The sequence below is a fragment of the Ylistrum balloti genome, unplaced genomic scaffold (assembly GCF_031769215.1).
Source record: "Ylistrum balloti isolate Yb309-2 unplaced genomic scaffold, AGI_CSIRO_Ybal_v1 Utg370734, whole genome shotgun sequence".
Classification (NCBI taxonomy): domain Eukaryota; kingdom Metazoa; phylum Mollusca; class Bivalvia; order Pectinida; family Pectinidae; genus Ylistrum; species Ylistrum balloti.
This window is the reverse complement of record NW_026782433.1, coordinates 29,002-50,919: the sequence shown is the minus strand read 5'-3', so window position 1 is coordinate 50,919 and position 21,918 is coordinate 29,002. Positions and strand designations below refer to the sequence as shown.

Below are 21,918 nucleotides of genomic sequence, written 5' to 3'. Positions count from 1 at the left end.
AGATGATGTATTAACATTTGAAGTGATATACCGTATTTATCCGGCAATAAGCCCATTTCGGGTAATAAGACCACCTTTGTGTCCTATATAAGCTATATTCCTGCAATAAGCCCACCCCGGACTTTTTCCAATATTAACACAGGCCCCCTGGGCATATAACAGGATAAATACGGTATTATTTCTGACAATACCAGCTTTCTTGTGTTTATATACCATCCTGATCTTTGATATTGATGATCCAGAATTATTATACCAAATTAACAGTTTGACTTCATCAGTGGTGTGATGTCTACATGGTAAATGGACAACTCAAGAAAGTTTGTTATCTTAATATATCACATTTCAGCTAATGTCCAGACCGAATAATGTCCATCTGATGATGTCTTCAGAGCCCAAACGAAACATCATCACAGAGTTTGGAGAAAATCGCCAGGAGAAACTTGTACAAGACATGAGTTCTGGTAAGAACAGCAAGTTCAATGGTGACAATATTGATATGAGAGTTCACACCAAAGATGTACGTATGTCGAACAAGGACGAAAACTACCACTTTTTTGTATCGGACTTTATCCTGGATAGAGTTGATGTTCCAGTAAGTCTGGTTCCGTTGCGAGGAATTCGAACATCTTATGGCACTGAGCCCAACGTTCTTGACTTTGTCCCATTTGATCAGGACACTATTTGTTACAAGTATAGCCTTAAGGTAGGGATGTTAGAAACACAAAGCGTGATGTTTAAAGATTGAAAGGGGGATAACACTTTCATTATTTTGGACATGAAAAGCATATGTTTTTTCAGTTAATTGTCCTGGAGGAGCCATGAAATACCACAAGCTGATGAAACTGGCTATTACAATTTGAATGTGAAAATATTCTTTGTGCGGTATAAGCAATCTGTTAATCATGTATTACATTTAAATAGATTTTTTATTTTATTGTAAGTGTTCAATTCAGTAATGAGTAAAAGTTGTATTATGATGAAGGTTGATCATGAAATGTCAGTTTTAAATGACATAGCTTTGCTAGCACAATATGTCTTTTCAATTCAAAGCTATATTACTGTTTTGTGATTTCATATTTGATGTTATAAACTTCAGGTGCTTTTATGTAGAGTGATGTTGAAGAAGCATATTCCTGGATTTTCTTGCATGCAACATTTTTCCACTTTACCCGATCATATTTCACACCCATTGGAAGAGCAGATGGCAAAAAAAAAAAAAAAAAAACAATTATGTTTCCATTAACAATGAGGTGTCATATGAGGAATGCATTCATATAATGGATGAGTTTGTGGAAATGATAAACCATTGGTACGCCAAGGCAGGACGAGGTAATCTAAACAGTTAATAAGCTATATAACATATCATTATACCTCATTATTCATAGATATAACACGCCATCTGATTGTTCAAGACAGTTACATGAAAAGGGAATAAAACCTCATATTTTCCTGATGTTAACTCTCCTAGTCATTGTTACTTGTTGTGTGTTGTAGTAAATAACAGGTTGATATTGTAGCCTGGTATTGTTTTGGTATAATAAACAATTTGGTACATTACTGTTCATGAGATTAACCGAAGAAAAATCATACCTGTCATTCCCCTAGGAATATGATTTTTCTTGGGTGAATAAATCTTCATATCTCCCTCACTATCATGCAATAAATGTATAATTTCTTCAAAAAGACATTATTTTAATAGACATATAAGCAAAAAAGGCACTGTTTTTCTTTTACTTGGTGCAACCACGTTTGATTGTACAGGTGGTGAACTTGATGGTTTTCAAGTTCCTGTTGGGGGAGACCAACTGACACGGTGTAGACTGCAAGGGGCAAAATCCCTTCGAGCTAGGTCACATACTCCAAAGGAACGATTTGAACAGCTCTATCCAATAGTTGTTGAACTGTTTCATACACTACAAGATTTTCTTGAGGTTAGTGTTAGCATTATTCATAAGTGACATGATGTAATGTATGACATAATGCTGTTGTTGCTATGACTGAGATAAACTTGAACCTTTGCCAGGATGGCTGACTAATACTCTGCACATCTGTCAGTCTACCATGACAGTTGCATGGTTAAAATTAAGTTCATTCACGCAAAAAGGGATATATTCAAGGAAATAATTGTAATCTTAATGTTGAAAAACAAAGCTAGTTTTTTCAAGTTATTATGATACTTAACCAATATTTGAAGTTTGATAGAAATTCATTGAGAACTAAAATAAGGGGGTAGTCACATAATCTCTCAAAGGGAATGACATACTTGGTACACTAATGATGCTATTCACAAAAGGACTTTTAATTCAAAAGTTAATTGTGTTGCGCACATTAATACCTTAATAGCAAACATGTTATGTTAACAGAAACTGTGCAAAAAATTCCTGAAGTTGAAGCATGGAAGACATGTTGCCACTCTGGCCCATCTGAAGTACATCATCCAGAGGAGCAATGTTAATGGAGAAGTGAAAGCCAGATTCAAGGTTAATACAAAATGATTCTAAAGGAGCAATATTCTATACAAAAGTAAAATGATTTAGAGAATCTGAAACCCTCGGCGCTTTCCGCAAATGAGAAAACATAGGATGGCCTTACTAGAAAAAAATAGTTATTGATTTCCCAATGTCTCAAACTTATGGTGTCTTATTACTACCTGCACCTCGTGATAGAAACAACTGACAATTGAGATATTGTGGCAAACATGTTTATAGCAACCGTTTCTCTGAAATTGTTACATATGCCTCCCAAACAAACAAGTTGGGGGGTTGGAGTTGAGTATAATAATAGTTAAGGTCTTTTCTTCATTCTACAGGTCATAATTTCAGGCTCACGAGGACTTTGTGACACTTGCTGGAAAAGCCTACTTCATCTCCTTTGTCATGTCGAAATTTGGAATGAGCACATTATATGATTTACCAAAACATGCCCTCATCCCAAGCAACATTTGCCTCATACATAAAACACAATAAGGAAAAGGTAGCTGACCTTTTGTTGGAGGAGATTGTGAATGACATATTCATTCCATTTGAAAGCAAATCACACGTAAGTATTAACATCATTGTATACATACTGGATTTATATTAAGCAATAATAACATCTCCACTGCACAGACTAGATGAATATGCTGTGCCAAATGTTATTTTCCACATTTGAAATTAATACTTAGCAATATTCATGGTGCAATATTTTTTCAATGATACAATTGTTCCTGTTGATTTTTTTCAATGATACAGTAGTTCCTGTCGATGTTTATCAATGATACAGTAGTTCCTGTTGATTTTTTTTTCAATAATACAGTAGTTCCTGTTCATTTTTTTTCAATGTTACAGTAGTTCCTGTCCATTTTTTTTCAATGATACAGTAGTTCCTGTTCATTTTTTCAATGATACAGTAGTTCCTGTTGATTTTTTCAATGATACAGTAGTTCCTGTTGATTTTTTTTCAATGATACAGTAGTTCCTGTTCATTTTTTCAATGATACAGTAGTTCCTGTTGATTTTTTTTTCAATGATACAGTAGTTCCTGTTCATTTTTTCAATGATACAGTAGTTCCTGTCGATTTTTTTTTCAATGATACAGTAGTTCCTGTTCATTTTTTTCAATGATACAGTAGTTCCTGTTCATTTTTTTTCAATGATACAGTAGTTCCTGTTGATTTTTTTTCAATGATACAGTAGTTCCTGTTCATTTTTTTTCAATGATACAGTAGTTCCTGTTCATTTTTTCAATGATACAGTAGTTCCTGTCGATTTTTTTTTCAATGATACAGTAGTTACTGTCGATTTTTGAAGCCCATACAATAGTGTTAATATTTATGGATGTTTGTTATTGAGTTTGTGGTTGTTTGTTTGTTTGTTTGTTTTTTTTGTTATTTTATCTACAAAACCATGTTATGGCGTGTTTCCTTATCTATGTGTCTATTAGAAATTATCAGGCTTGCTGTCTGAGCCTTCAGTTTTAAAACTAAGAGTTTGTCAAATGATTTACGGCAAAATAAACTCAATGCTCCTAAATTAGCTTTTAAGGCGGTATCAAGTAATATAGACAATAATATTTAAGATGGTTTAATGTAAGCGAAATTGAAAGATCATGAACTTATCTACAAAATGTCAAGGGTTTTTTTTTTTATCTTACGCCCATACGTATGGACCAAGTTTGTGTGGCATCAAATTTCCTTTTCTCGTGTGTTCACTGTACCTCAGTATCTGTTTACGGATCCAAAACTAAATATTATCATTTGTAGACCAAATACAGTAGGTTTTCTCATTTTGTTACTCTTGTGTCAGGCCGTGATGGGATATTAGAGCCTGTCTCTCCGAATCTGATTATTTTTCTTTGATCACCCTGTCATCAGTTAGAACAGCAAAATAGTATTTTTGATGACAACTCTTTCTAGGAGAGATTGCGTTTACTTACACTATCCATCATGGCTCTTTGGAGATACAGTTTCTCCTCGAGAGAGATGACGCTATGTGAAGAATTCTGTCAAGAGTATGTATATCATGCAATTTTGGCTGTCGATATGGTTTAACCCGATGTTTTAGATTGTAGTATCTTTGAAAACGCAGAAAGTAAAATTTCACGTTTGAAATACAATGTACTTAATGATAATTAAGTTTAAATGCTGAAATGTTTATCTCTCATGAAATATTTATACTTCTGTTAGGCTGGATTTAGTTCCAAACCAAGTAAGATAGAGGTAAAACTACCTAACTTCGATACATGCTTATCTGACACTACTAAATAGGAACATTGTCTATTTGGTCAGTTGTCTATTGGTGAAGTGGACAATGACCACGGATATCTGAAAATATAGAAATAATGCTACAAGGAACACCACACACCAACTAAATATCCTCTATCTACGTGACAGTTAAAGTGCAGAACGTTAACATGTAAAACAACCTTGACAGGTCAAGTGTGCAACCTCGCCTCTTCATCGTCACTGACAGCCACGTCATACTACAAGGAACTAATACTGTCCTTTGATTCGTACGTGTAGATCAGCAAACACAACTAGGAACTTGTTTTGTTCGTATGAAAGAGATAAAATAGTACAAGGAGAGGAACAATAACTTGGTCAACAACAATAATATAAGTATATGTGTACAATCTGTGTTTGACAAACAGAAGTGTGAAACAGCAGATTTGCTTCCTACAAACGCTACAGTAAATATCCAGGTAAGTTATGATAAATTCGTATGACGTATGGCAAGGTGGGGTTTGCAAGATGTGTAGTATACAAGAGACGGCACCAAAAACGGGTGGGGATGAGGTAGGGTGAATGTTGAGTGTGGGGAAAGGTTAAGGACCACTATGGTGTTTTCAACCCGGGACAGTTGAAGAGTGAGACAGGGCGAGTTGGAATGCAAGTATGTATGTTAACACAATATACAGGTATATTAAATTACTGCACAAGTATGTATTATGCAATACACTTGTCTTTCTACCTACACTTCAGGTATGTCTTATACCAAATATACAGGTATATTTACCTAGAGTACAGGTACACTTGTAGTTTGATATAATCCATACACAGCTGTATCTACCATATATGTTTGAGAGAGGGCATATCAAGTTCTATCAAGGTCGATATTCTAACCCTAACGCCATTCTCACTTACATATATTTGTACAGTTTTAGGCCTACCTATATCTTTAAACTTGAAATCCCTTAGCTTTATATAGATCACCATCATTTTTGACAGACACCAGTTTCATAAACTTTATGTTTACCAAGTTTGTGTGACATCAAATTTCTTGGTACTTTTTCTCGTGTCTACACTGTTTCTCACTACCTGTTTACGGATCCCAAATTAAATGTTTGTATCCAAATCCCATTATCTATTTGATCACTTTTTAATCACGACACAATGGAATATTTGTAGACGTTATTTTATTTTACTTACACTATCTACCATGGCCGTTTGGCGGTGTAGTTTCGCCTTGAGAAAGATGGCGTCATATGAAGAGTACCGTCGTGAGTAGATAAGTTATTTAACTGTAGATTGAGTTAACTCGATATTTAACTAGATGACTTTAATGGGGTATTTTTTCCAAAACAAACTCGTTCTATTTCCCCTGTTGGGCCCTGCCCCTTCTACCCCAAATGATAATAATACTAAATGCATTTCCCCTCACTCAAGAATGCTCCAGACCAAATTTGGGCAAAGTCTAATTATTCTTAGAATCCTACTCTAAATCTCTAATTGGGCCCCGATCCTCCACCCCAGGGGCCAATACCCACCATATATTCAAATTTGTTCCACTTCCCCAATGAAACTTTTGAGCCAATATGGTTAAAATCCGCTCAGCCGTTGCTGTTCTTTGAAACTACCGAAAGGAATTTTTCAAATGAGGAACATTTCAGGTACGAAAAGGTAGGAAAGTCAATTGTGACAGTGATAATACATTTGTATGTGTGCTTCTTTTGACAATCAGAAGTGTGGAGATACAGAGTTGACTTCCTAAAATCTCACCTCAGTAAACATCCAGGTAAGATATAATGTAGTCACGCGAGATAAGGTAGGGTGGCGTGGTGTGTGTAAGATGTGTAGGGTACAAGAGACGGTCCAGAGAGGTTGAGGGGATGAGATGGGGTGGTGGTGATTGTGGGAAAGTGTCCAATATATTTTTTTGCAACAGGCAGCCCACGACAGAAGTTGAGTAAGATAGGGTTGGGTGGAATCCAGGAAGGTCTGTTTATCCTGTGCACAAGTATATCTAATTTCTAAAAAGGTACGTCTTATTATCAAATACATATGTGTATATACCTGCAGTAAAGGTATGTTTCATTACAGAATATACAAGTTTATCTAACTACAATACAGGTGTCTTGTTACTTACAACACATGTATATCTATCTGCAATACAGGTGTGTCTTATTACCTAAAACACATGTATATCTACCTTCAGTACAGGTATGTATTATTACCTAAAACACATGTATATCTACCTTCAGTACAAGTATGTATTATCACCTAAAACACATGTATATCTACCTGCAGTACAAGTATGTAGCATTACCTAAAACACATGTATATCTACCTGCAGTACAAGTATGTATTATTACCTACAACATATGTATATCTACCTTCAGTTCAGGTATGTATTATTACCCAACATGGATTAGTATCAAATGCACAGGTATATTATGGAGATAAGCCCAAAACTACAATATATGTGTGAGAGAGGACAAATCGAGGCCCGTCAAGATGGATATCAAGATTGAATTAAACCTGCTATTTTGAAACAGGACTGTCTAGTATACTTGTTTTGTTTAGTTATCTTGTTTACTTAGACAGTGCTCCGAGCTCAACACATAATTATCTGACACTATGTGATAGTTACACTGCGGAACTTTAAAAAATAACCTTGACAGATCAACTGCGCAATATACCGGCTTATCGTCCCTGTTAAAACAGCATAGAACAAGGAAGTATGAGTGTTTGTGTATAAGTACGTACATGTAGATCAGCAATTACAACCAGGAATTGATCAGTTTACTTGGAGGGAAAGGGCTATAATAGAAGAAGGAGAGAAACAATGACTTGGTCGACAATGATAATACATCTGTATGTGTGCTTCTTTTGACAATCAGAAGTGTGGAGATACAGAGTTGACTTCCTAAAATCTCACCTCAAACATCCAGGTAAGATATAATGTAGTCACGCGAGAAAAGGTAGGGTGGCGTGGTGTGTGTAAGATGTGTAGGGTACAAGAGACGGTCCATAGAGGTTAAGGGGATGAGATGGGGTGGGTGGTGATTGTGGTAAAGATTCCAATATATTTTTTGCAACAGGCAGCCCACAACAGTAGTTGAGTAAGATAGGGTTGGGTGGAATCCAGGAAGGTCTGTTTATCCTGTGCACAAGTATATCTAATTTCATAAAAAAAGTAGGTCTTATTACCAAATACATATGTGTATATACCTGCAGTAAAGGTATGTTTCATTACAGAATATACAAGTTTATCTAACTACAATACAGGTGTCTTGTTACTTACAACACATGTATATCTATCTGCAATACAGGTGTGTCTTATTACCTAAAACACATGTATATCTACCTGCAGTACAGGTATGTAATATTACCTAAAACACATGTATATCTACCTTACAGTACAAAACACATGTATGTATTATTATCAGCTAAAACACATGTAGATCTACCTTCAGTACAAGTATACGTGTATTATTACCTAAAACACATGTATATCTACACGCAGTACAAGTATGTATTATTACCTACAACATATGTATATCTACCTGCAATACAGATAATCGTACGAACCATTATTTCTGAAATTGATCGCTGAATGTTTTAATAAGTTTACATTGAATTATTAAACAGATCGAGCATTTTGTATCAAAAATTGTTGCCAACAGTGCCCATGAAGATGGCTTCAGTTAACAGAATTAACTAAGACGTCAAATTCCTTATATTTGGATGTTGTTTTTAGTGTCCTATGAATGGGGTGCCAATCATGGGTTTTTTGTTGTTTTTTTTTTTTTTTGATAATTTAGACTGAAGCATGTGTATGTGCAGTTTGTATTTAAATGTCTCTAGATGCACGTCTGTAGATTAAGGGGAGGTAATTTGAAAGCAATTGAGAACGTGTTATCTGTAAATTTTATTGTTTATTTAGTGATTTTTTATTTCTGTGTCCTTAAACAGTTAAGTTATGAAATTCACACTAATTAGAAAAAAAGTTGTCAGCTAAAGATCGTTAATATGACAAGCTAACATACAAGAGACAGTTTTAGCATCAGTTTGTTTTGCTGGATTATCTATCTATAAACAATCTGGGTCATATCCAGGATGTTATTAGTGTGACGTTTCTTTCTGGATCCGTCACTCGCGTAGAGAGAAATCCCGGTAAACGTATTTGTCGGCTATCTACCGTAGCCCAGAAATGCCAATATGTACATATATACTATATACGCTACTATTTGGTAGCGTTTGTAATATCATTTTCACATAGATATTATTGAAACAACAAACTGTGACTTCAGACTGACGGTCTGCCTGACTGCTGACACCTAGTCACTAAATTCACAGATGCAACTTTACATGAATGACGTACAATACAGAGGATCGCGATAGGCAGTGTTATGTTATGAATATATAGAATATATTCTAAAATGATGTAGACACTCCGGCCATATAATAAAATCACTGCCATCAGATTCATGCACCGTCCTGGGTAATTCAGGATCGATCGTCTAATCTAGACTTTCAATCCCCGGTACATACACATGTCGACAGTATTTATTTCATTGTATGGGATGATAGCGCTTGAGCAGATACATGTTTTAACTCTTTATCGATAGAACAGTAATATCTTTCAGAAACCTTTGAAATCTATATATTCCATGTACCGTCACCGCGCTGGCATGCGCGGGGTAGGGAAGAGACTAATGCAAAAAAATACAGTAAGAACTTTGTGAAGTTGGTATTCATTATTTAAATATTATCAGAGTTACTTCCCCTACATCATGCTATAAACTTTTAAAGCGTTTCGACGACAGCGACGGAACCGACATTGCAGACGACAGAGGAATTGAAGAGGATGAAGATTTCACTGCTAAATGGTTCCATAGGTGTATTTAAGATGCTAATTGACCTAACTTCTGTTTAACTTTTATAAATGAAGACATAGAGAGAAAAATAGTCAGGCTAAAGCATGAACTTTCATATCTGTAGTCCGTGTTTAAACAGCCTGTAGGCTGTACGTGGTCTGAGATCCCCATCACTGATCAGGTGGTCTTATTTATTTAACGGTTTTAAAGTCAACTTTTACGGGTTTTTTTTCCCTTTCAGCAGACGAGTCAGGCGGTCTTCATGTTCTCCCATATATATATATATGTGTGTGTGTGTGTACATTGTTAGCAGTATACTGTACTCTCAGTTTCAAAACAAAAGGATTGTGGAAGGGCACTGTCTTAAATTGTTGGAGAACGAACATTTTACATCCCTGGAGTCTGTAACACACAAATATGATGTTCCGTCAATAAGGTTATTTCGTAATGTGAAAAATGAAATCAGTGAAATGAAAATATATTTTGATATCAAACAAACTTGGGATACATTTTAGTGATAATATAAGGGAGGTAACTCTAATAGAAAACGACACTTTTTCTCGCTCATGCAGTAATATTTTGCATCTTGATTTGTTAGTGATTACAACATTAAAGACTAAATTATTTTATTTCGAATAATTAAGTTGTATGATATATTTACCCAAACTATATTTAGTATACTATAATAAAATACCAGGCATAAAATGTATTACTGAACAAAACTCTGTGAAAAATGTCAACATAGGGGCCAGGTGTCTGCTAAAATGTGTATGCATTTTTCATGATTCATTATATTAGCTCACCATCCTCAGATTATTGGCTATTCAAAATGCCCTACATTCATAGTCTTTTGTCTTTTGCCAAAGTTGTTAAGGCTATTTCTTGAGAACATGCATGGATCTTTCTCAAATTTCATTGGTAGATTCCCAATGGTCCCTGGTTGAGCCCATTTGATTTTGGGTCTAATAAGAAAAAGTAAATGGCCAACAGGAGGCCATCTAGGATTTTGACTTTGAAACTTTGTTATTGCTATTTATTGAGAAATGCTTCATAGAACTTTCTCATCTTTCATGCATAAGCTCCTCTTGTTCTCTAGTTGTGCCCATTTGATTTTGGGACTGATCGAAAAAATAAACTGGCCAACAGACAGCCATCTTGGATTTTCAGAGTAAAGTTCGTTATCCCTATTAATTAAGAAGAACTGAATGGAACTTTCTCAATTTCACATATACGTTCCCCTTTGTCCCTAGTTGTGCTCATTTGCTTTAAGGTTTGATCATAAAGACGAAATGGCCAGCAGACAGCCATCTTGGATTAATCAAGTAAAGTTTGTTAAAGTAGATCTCTGATTTCATATGTAGGTTTTCCTTTTTCCCTATTAGTGCTCATTTGATTTTTTTGGACTGATAAGAAAAACAAAATGGCTGACAGGCTGCCATCTTGGATTGTCACATTTAAAAGTTTGTTATCACCCACTCTAAAGAATTCATGCATAGATCACTCTCCTGGAATTTTGTCTTTTTACGTTATTACCATTTCTTTTGTTCAATATTTTATATTCATTTTCATTTGTTAAAATTACAGCTTGCAGATATAGTTATAATTGTTAAACACAAAATCAATGAAATCAGGACACCTGGCCAGTGGACCAGTACTGTAACAATCATTTTCACCCCACTTCCTTGGTCATATTATAAATATTGGAAGTCCACTTATTTTTTACCAGTCCTCTTCTTGTTGTTCATTACCTTGACTTGGGGGAATGTAATCAATGAAAAATGTAAGTTTCAGGATTGTCTATTTCTTGACACTTCAAGAGTGCAAATGCACTATAATAGGGGTGTTTGTTTCATTGGACCAACATAGTTACAACTGGAGGCTCAATCTGAAATTAATTAAAAACATCTTAGTTTGATTAATTAATCTACAAGTTCTACTGCTCTGAGACCAGTTTGTCCATTTTTCATCAGTCTGTTCCTCTGTCTTCTGGCCTTTAGAATAAGCCACTTCTCCAGAAAGGATAATGATATTACAGATGCGGGATTTCCATATTTCCCTGGTTGGTTTGATTTTATATCAATATATGGAGTACATCATTTGATGTATTTTGTATTGTAATTGTGTAAAGTTTGGTGAAATTGTATTTCCTGAACAGCATATTTTGTTTTTAAGAAGTTAATGCCTTTTTCTTCAATATCAAATTTTGTTTTGAGATCTCTCTCAACTTAGACTTGACAATATGTAGAAGAGTTATTTCCCTTAGTTATTTTAAGTATTTGAATCTAGTTCCATTATTTCCTTTATAGCTCACCTGGTCCAAAAGACCTATGGGCCTCTTGTTTATTGTTTGACAGCTTTGGTTCTCTTTAAAATTTTATGGGTTTTTTTCAAAAAAATTATGTATTGCTGTTTTTTCCCATTGCTTAATGACTCGACAAGTTTTTCTTTTTTTGTCTTCTTAGTAGGCTTTATTAAAACAACATAAACTGTGTTATTCCAGTGACATAATGATAAGGATTGTTTACTTTATTTCTATATTTGTATTTATTTTGGTAAATCATATACATATACATGTAATTCTCTTATAATCGCATAAGAACCTGATATATATTGTTCTGACTTGTATATTTGTATTTATTTTGGTAAAGGATATACATATACATGTAATTCCATAAGAAATATATATTGTTCTGATTTTGATCAACTTTTTATCAAAATCAAACGAAACAAAGAAACAAAAAACAAAACAAACAAAAAAAAAACAAACAAAAAAACGGTAAAACAAAACAAAAAAAAACAGGAAAACAAAATAGGATGCAGTTATTTTGAGATAAAATGTAAAATGGACGACATCAAGCAAACATAACATTTATATTTGCCTCCAATGTAAATTTTCATTATGTTTCCTTATCTTTTGAATAGGTTAAAGATGGCAGTGTGGTGAGTCACTATTGGTGATGAAACAGAAAGCACTTGTCCAGTAGAAAATTTGGTAAAACATTTGGTAAGTGACTGTAAAATATTGAGTGATCTGTGATATACCAGGTACGTCTATCTTCGTGTGAAAATCAAGGGAAGCAATTCTTATATAACATATATAGAAAAAAATTTATATGATGCAAGAAATATTGTGTAACATTTATCATTAGCAAATAGGTTTTAGTGTGGCTAATTTAATGCTATTGTTCTGGTGACTAGAAAAAGCATGTCCTGTTCTGAGAGCTAGAGCAATTACAAACAGGCGTGTCCTCGGTAAGTATGATCTTGTATCTGGTTGATGAATCTAGGTATTGATCTCTGCAGCCAAAGGCAATAATTGCTTGTTAGGCCATTGTGTTTGATCTATTGTCCTGTGCTGTCTGCTGTGCACCATGTGTAAACTTTCCATTCAAATGATTCCTTCTCATTAAGCAAAAGACCGAGGGTTCTTATATTTGGCCTGTAACATGTTGGGATAAAGGGCTGCTAAGTTTGTTAAAATTAATGAATGACTTTAACCAACATTAAAAGTCACACGAGCCAAATGTGTTGAAATCTTCAAACAACTTTCACAGTTACCAAAAGGCTCAGAGTGCTGATATTGGGTTTGTGGCATGCTGAGCTGAAGGGTTACCAATTGCATTCATGTGATTGACCTTGTCCAGTCTTAAAGGACACAAGGGGTCAAGTAGAGTAAAAGAGTTAAACAACTTCTTCTCAATAACCAAAAGGTCCAGGCTTTAGATATTGGATCTTTATCATACTTTAATCATGAACTTCCAAATTTGTTCAAATGATTGACCATGATCTACTTTCAAGATCTCTGGGGTGAAAGGGGTCGAGACCTTAATAATTTCTTCTTTCAACAAGCAATAGGTCCGTGGTCATGGTATCTGTGTAGCAGCATGTATATGGAAGAGGATTTTATGTTTACAGAAAATGTCTTTCAGAACCTACAATGTCCTCTTTGTAAGCTTTAGAGTAGTTGAGCAATTCAGGCCTATTTGGCCTTTTTCTTATAGGTCTTTATACTCAGGTGATTGTTAAGGCCTAGGGCCTCTTGTTATGTAATCTTCATATTACAAAGTCTTTGTATGTTCAAGGATGGTTAGATATTGTTTTTGCTATTTTCAGAAATTTTGGTGACCTAATTTTGAAAAATTCATATCCAGCATGTTCTGCTGAAGGCATATATAAAAGGTGAGTTTTGCATGTAATTAATTTTGGGAATTTGTCCAAGCTGTATCACCTGCACTACTTGTCACTGGAATGTCATATTTGCTGAGATGTGTTGTATCAAAAACATGTCACTCTGCATACATTTGACATTTGACCTACATTTAAAAAAAGGTTGTCTGGGCTCTATCTCCTACACTACTAGTCACAGGAAACAGGAACTTCATACTTCTGGTATGAGTTCATGTTGTTGAGGCTGTGAATTTGTCGGAGACTATAACTGGCAAAGTTATCTTGTTATGACTGCTGAATGAGGTGACAACAATGCAATCAGGGATAAATTCTGGAATGTACTAGAATATACATATATAAATATCATTATTTCACCCAACCTTACGTTGTTTGTGTACCTTTCATTAGCTCGTCATCTGATGATGGTGGGTTATTTAAAATGCCCTATGTCTGTGATCTGTCATCCATCCAACATCTGTCAATCGTCTGTGAACAGCTCTTGCTATCGCTATTTCTTGATCTTTCTCAAAATCATACATAGGTTTTCCTTAATTACTTGTTGTGCCCTTTTGTCGTTTTATTTTGGGATTGATCAGAAAAAACAAAATAGCTGTTAACAGCTGGTGGCCATCTTGAATTGCGACAATGAAAGTTGAAAAAGAACAAAGTGGGCGATAAGTAGCCGTCCTGGATTTTTACTAAGGAAAGTTATTTCTCTTTCTTGAGAATTGATTAAACTTTCTTAAATTCCATATGTAGGTTTCCTTTGGCCAGCTCCTAGTTTTGCCTTTTTATTTTGGAACTGGTCAGAGAGACAACATGGTTGACAGTCATCTTGGATTTCCCAGTAAAATATTATTATTTCTATTTCTTAAAAGGATTATTCAGATTTCATAAAAGAGCAAAAATAGAAGAAACAAGAGAAAAGAAGGGAAAGATTTTAAAGAACAAATTAAAATCAAACAGTGGTGTACACCAATATACCTGTAGGGTCTTTCATTATTTTATGAGAGTGTAATTTTTTGTTACTTAAACCTCTACAAATATATATAACAAATTTATATAAAAAAAAATTGTGTTTCTTTTCAGATTCCTCTGATCTTCACCATGGCAACACCCATTGGTCAAACCGCTTTCCGTCCTAAAGGTCAGAAAACATGTATTCAACATAAAGAGAAACCACTGGAACTTTATTGTGAGAAATGTGATCAACTTATCTGCCTTACATGTTTGTCAACAACTCACAAAGGTCATGATGTTTGTGAACTCAGTTTAATTACTCCTCAAAAGAAACAAAATATTAAAAGTTTTATTGACAAAACAGAACAAAATGACCTGAAACAAGTCAGGGAATATATATCTTCTGTGGATACACTCCTTAAAAACAACACCAGCAATTTTGAGGAATTTTCACTCAAGTTAAAATCTCAAACAGATAAAATTAAACAAGACCTTGATTTGCTTACAGCACAGACACTCTCAGTTTACAAACAGATGGAAGAGGACAATGCCAGGCTGATTCTAAAGTACAAAAAAGACCTGGAGACATACAACAAGCAACTAAAACAACAACTACAGGAATGTAAGGTGGCCCTCCAGCAAGGTTCTCACCTGGAAATCTACGACACAGAGTGTGAAATACATCCGTCAATACATCTCCCAGTGAATCCTGTCCTGGGTACGGCCAGCTTCACACCTAACACAACTCCACAACATCATCTACAACTGGCCTTAGGGACAGTTACCACCTCAGGTCAAACATCAGCTGACCAGGATCGGTCAGTCTTAGCATCAGGTGACCAGGAACAATCCTCTAAACAACAACAAACAGGAGTAAAAGGGAAGAAAGCAGTGATAAGTAAAACACTACTGTCAGAGACCAAAGTGGTGAAGGAGTGGAAGTCTCCATGTAACATTGTGTCTATATGTCCCACCACTGATGGTCAGGTGTGGACCAGGTGTTACAGTAAAACATTAACTCTCCTTAACAGGGAGGGTAAAGTAGTACAGGAGGTCACACACACGGCTGTCATCACTGGCATCAGTCTATCACCCACAACACACACACTGTGGGTCTGTGACAGTAAAAACAACATCATGGAGCTGGTATCAGGACGACTTACAAACAAATTCAGAACCAAGGAGAGACCCAGGTGTATATGTGTTACAGCCAGTAACCATATCATTGTGGGGATGGAGAAACACATCTGTAAATTTACTACACAAGGTCAAATGGTACTCACTACAATGGCTGTAGGGACTGGGAAACCATTAGTGTATTCACCATGGAGGATGTCAGAGTGTCCAGTAACTCACAATGTCACAGTGATTGATTTCAACATGGAACGTGACGGTGGTGATGGAAATCAACGTGTTGTTGTCATGGATACTGACTTCCAGGAAGTGTTTGTATATAGAGGTGACATCCCCAGTACATATAAACAAACACCACAAACAGGACGTGTAACATTTAACCCCTGTGGTGTGGTGTATGACAGTGTGGGGAACCTCATCATAGGGGACTGTACAACTGTAGGGTCCTACTCCTGGAGGTGGTGAGTTCCTCAGGATCATATACACAGACAGAGTGGGGACATGGGCTGTAGGTATAGACAGGGACGATGTTCTGTGGGTAGGTTTGTGTGTGACAGTACTACTACAGGGTGTGTGAACAATGTAAAACTACTACAGTACTACTACAGTACAGTGTGTGACAGTGTGTGTGACAGTACTACTACAGTGTGTGACTACTACAGTACAGTGTGTGACAGTACTACTACAGTACAGTGTGTGACAGTGTACAGTGTGTGACAGTACTACATCAGTACATTGTGTTACAGTACAGTGTGTTACAGTACTACTACAGTACAGTGTGTGACAGTACTACTACAGTACAGTGTGTACAGTGTGTAACAGATATATGTGTGTGACAGTACTCTGGTGTAGTAACCATGGTAAATAACATTGTAATTAACATTTACATGTCACAAAAATAATACCATTTAAATGAATGATGTTCATTAGCAAAATTCAAAATATATAAGTGTGAAAATTGACTGTTGTGAACAAAAACATTTTAGCAATTCACTAATAAGTTATCCTGTTAATGATCCTGATTAGACAGAACTTAGAACATCACAATGTCTATCTTCAGGTCCTCAGTAGAATACCACTCAGGTGAAACCTTCTTCACTTTGTAAACAATATGTGTGTGTAAAAATTAATATGACATTTGCTTTAATGTGTAAAATCATTGCTGATTCCTCCTGGGGAAAAAAAGTGGTAAAAAAAACAACATTTCTGTTAAATATTTTTAGTTAATACCTTTGGATAATCTCCGTTTTAAAAGTAACTGTTTATATTAAATTATGCCGTAACCCTATCTCTGTGTATTGTATGTTTGCCATTTAATCAGCAATAAAATACATAAAATTACATTGATATTGTATTTTGTCTGTTTTAATATATTTTCTGTTGTATATGTGTCAGAAAACTCCGGAATGTGATTTAACATGATGTCAGAATACTCCGGGCTCCTATTTAACAAAGTGTCGGAATACTTAGGTGTCAGACTATATAGGATGCTTGAATACTCACGGTTGAGATTTAGTATGATGTCAGAAAACTCGGAGAGTAGATTTAAAAGGATATTAGAACATTCAGGACTCAGATTTAACGGGATATCAGAATACTCGGGACAGTGATTTAACAGAGACTGACGCACATTTGACCGTGGAAAGGCTGAGCTCATCTGTTGTACATGCCCCATATTTTCAATTTGTGTCACAGATACGCATTCCATGGATGTTTTTTTAGATAAAGAATGCACAAAATTAGACAAGATATCGCCAATGATTGTTGATCGTGTTTATTACGATCACGTTGTGTCAAATGTATTTTGGGATCCTATATGAAACAATAAAGATTTATACATTTTAAAAACATGAGTTAGATGTAAAATACCAGGTTGTTTGAAAATAATTAAGCATTGCTTTCTTATAACACGTATCAAGAATTTACCCCTGTAAAATTGTTATGTTGTAAAAAGAAAACGACAGACAAAACTTGACAAAATATCGCCGATGATCATTGATCGTATCAAAAAAGCAAACAAAAACAAACAAACATACGAACTGTATCTCGGTTACAAACATCTTACACAGTTTCATCAGCAGCAAAATGTGTCATTTGGACTAAATCCATAAAATATCTGGAGAGTTTTCTGTCGTGATGACGTGCAAGTTTTGTCGCTTGAAAGTACAACACACACCAAGTTTGTCTGTCCGTCTGTCTGGTTTCACCACGGACTTAGACTTATCACTTAAGGATACTAATTTGCGATTTACGTGCAGGGCGGTGATTGGCTCCTTTTGTTTCGTCTGGTCGTAGTTCATTTAAAATCATTAATTACTGTGCCCCGATGAGTTTCTACTCTCGCTTTCCCTCCCTGTATGTATCTGTCCGCCTGTGTGTCTTTGTGTGTTTCTTCTCTCTGTCCTGCCGTATGTCTTTCATTGTGTATGTCACTCAGTCCAACTCTTTCTCTGGTAGCCGTCTGTCTGTCCGGACATAAGTAAGTCTGTGTATGCTGCTGTCGGTCCGAATGTTAGAATGTCTTTATGTATATCTGCCTGTTCGTCCATCCGTCTGTATGTTTGTTTCTATCCGGACATCGGTATCTCCATCTGTAAGTGTTTATATTTCTGTTGTCTGTCTCTGTATCTGGCTGTCCATTCCCGTTTTTTGTGTGTCTATATGTCGGTCAGTCTGTCCGTCTTTGTCTTTTCGATTGTATGTGCCTCATGTCTCTTTTTAAATATTTTAAATACTTTTTTGCCACTTTTTAAAATAAATATACTAACATTATTTAGTAGTAATGAACATTACACAAGACACGCTTCATTTAACCTGTTACAATAGTCTTTTATCATATTAAATGTATGTTGTTATTCCCGATAAAGTCTTAGAGTGATACACTTGAAAAGACAAAGGGATTCGTCCCCTATTTCCCCGAGACATAAACTGCAAATTCTTTCTGATTTTCGTGGAATTCCTGACCATCTTCCAGTTTCCGCTGATTGATGGAATTTGGATGTGCGAACTTTACACAAAACATTTCTGTTCCTAGATTAGGTTTCAAAAGATATTTCTTAATTACAAAATGAACTTTAAAAACTTAATACACTTGACAACGACCACAATTTTCAATATCGTCAATCGCTTTTGTATTAACTGACCATAAATTTGCTGCTGTAATCCGTTTGATTGAAGCATGTCGTTTTTATTCGTCACTGTTAAATTATGATAGGACCACGTGGAAATATAATTTAATCCGGTATCGTTAAGTAAATTATTAACAATTCTAATCCATTTAAAAAGTACTCCCGTCTTTCCCTGTAGATGAAATATGAACGTTACAGACATGTAGATATCTTACTACTATTTCGTGTGATCAGTTTTCCCCCAAAAATATATCTTACTTTTATTTGCACATCTTCAGGAAAACGCCCAGTCTCGCAATAAACCTCGAAGTCAGGAGTACTTTTTATCGCGTTTCAGACTTTTAATTTTTTTCCTATCTTTTAATATGACAAGTTTCATGTCCCAAAAGATTTTTGGTGCTTGATCTGATAACCGTTTTTGTAAGTAAATCTCTACTGACGGAGAGAACGTTAATGACAATATGAGTGGAGAAGATATTTTATTTATAGATCAAGTTATCAAATTATTTGATTGTAGTCATCAGATTAAAATTTTTACAAAATCAGATATTATGGTAGGTTTTCGGTCACAAACAGAGAATATGTGTCATTAAACTATTTTCCTTACCACAGAAAAAGCTGTAACAGTTTAGAATTTTATGTATTTTGTTTTGTTTGGTCAGTAAGGTCAAAAGAGTTACCTCCCTTGGTTTATAACTTCTACATGTGCACATGTATATACTATGTATTTGTTACTTTTAATGTGAGATATAATCCATCACATGCAAATCAAACACTTTTACATAAGATGGCTATCAACATCTCTTTAAAATTTTTAATACATTTTCAATCAAGTCACTGAATATGTCAAATGTACAACTCCCTAAAACAAATTTTAATTGTGGCAGTGGTATTGGACATTGGACCCAGAGCAAAAAAATTTAAAACAGATTGCTTTATTTACTTCAGATATGGTAACTGATGACACCAACGTTCCTTGTCTCACATAATAATAGTATACGATATAGCTACGTACGACACGAGTGTAGGCGTACATACTACAATACAGCAATGTGTAACAGTACTACTGCGGTATAGCAGTGTTACAGTACTACTACAGTACAGTGTGTGACAGTACTACTACAGTACAGTGTGTGACAGTACTACTACAGCACAGTGTGCAACAGTACTACTACAGTACAGCAGTGTGTGACAGTACTACTACAGTACAGCAGTGTTACAGTACTACTACAGTACAGCAGTGTTACAGTACTACTACAGTACAGCAGTGTTACAGTACTATTACAATATAGCAGTGTTACAGTACTACTACAGTACAGCAGTGTTACAGTACTACTACAGTACAGCAGTACTACTACAGTACAGCAGTGATACAGAAATAATACAGTATAGCAGTATTGCAGTACTACTACAGTACAGCAGTGCTACAAAATATTACAGTACAGCAGTGTTACAGTAATACTACAGTACAGTGTGTAACAGTACTTCTACAGTACAGTGTGTAACAGTAATACTACAGTACAGCAGTGTTACAGTACTACTACAGTACATTGTGTAACAGTACTACTACAGTACAGCAGTGTGTGACAGTACTACTACAGTACAGCAGTGTTACAGTACTACTACAGTACAGCAGTGTTACAGTACTACTACAGTACAGCAGTGTTACAGTACTACTACAGTACAGCAGTGTTACAGTACTACTACAGTACAGCAGTGTTACAGTACTACTACAGTACAGCAGTGTTACAGTACTACTACAGTACAGCAGTGTGTGACACAACTACAGCAATACAGCAGTGATACAGTACTACGACAGTACAGCAGTGATACAGTACTACTACAGTACAGCAGTATCCCCCATTGTTACAGTACTACTAATACAGCAGTGACACACATCTCTCTCATCCATCACTGTTAGGGATACTACCCATACAGCAGTGTGTACAGTACTACCACAAATAGCAGTGTGACAGTACCCACTACAGTACAGCCAGTACTACCACAGTACAGCAGTGTGACACATATCTCTCTCAGCAGTGTCGACAGTACACTAATATAGGTGTGACGCATATACAGCAGTGTCTCAGTACTACACCACTAATACAGTACAGTGTGTGACACACATCTCTCTACAGTGTTACAGTACTACTACAGTACAGCAGTGTGACATACTCTCTCTACAGTACAGCAGTGTGTACAGTACTACTACAGTACAGCAGTGTGTACAGTACTACTACAGTACAGTGTGTGACAGTACTACACAGTACAGTGTGTATAATAGGAGTGACGTACACATACTCTACAGTACCAGTACTACTACAGTACAGCAGTGTGTAACAGTACTACTGCAGTACAGCAATGTGTGACCTCTCTCTCTCTCATCTAACTTATAGGCGTGACACACATCTCTCTCCACCATCACTAATATATATCTCTATCTCACTCTCCCATATCCCGCCACAAATATGAGTGACATATTTCCCACTTCAGTCCAACACAAATAGGAGTGACACATATCTCCATCCTATACGCCATTATGAGTCACATATACTTCCGAACACAATTGACGTATATCCTGCCCACACTAATAGGCGTGACACACATCTCTCTAATCCATCACTAATAAGGATGACACCATATCTCTCTCCGGTCAGCCATTAATATGACATCTACCTCCCACATATATCTATATCTTTCTCCAGCCACAATAAATGACAAATATTTCCACATCCTACCACCATAAACACGATATCATAATACCATACACATTATGACACAATGAAATGGTATTAAATACCACACACAGGACACAATGAAATGGTATACAGAATACCACCAAAAGAGGACACAAAAATGATACAACACACAGGACACAATGAAATGATATACATTAATATGAACACACAGGACACAAGGAAATGGTATACAGAATACCAACACACAGGACACA

At 35.7% G+C, this 21,918-nt stretch overlaps 2 pseudogenes; both read left to right on the top strand.

Annotated features, from left to right (window-relative positions):
• The first annotated feature begins 379 nt into the window (after positions 1 to 379).
• Positions 380 to 8,407, top strand: LOC132557865 (uncharacterized; annotated as a pseudogene).
• On the top strand, positions 7,488 to 20,204 carry LOC132557858 (uncharacterized; annotated as a pseudogene).
• Positions 20,205 to 21,918: the final 1,714 nt, after the last annotated feature.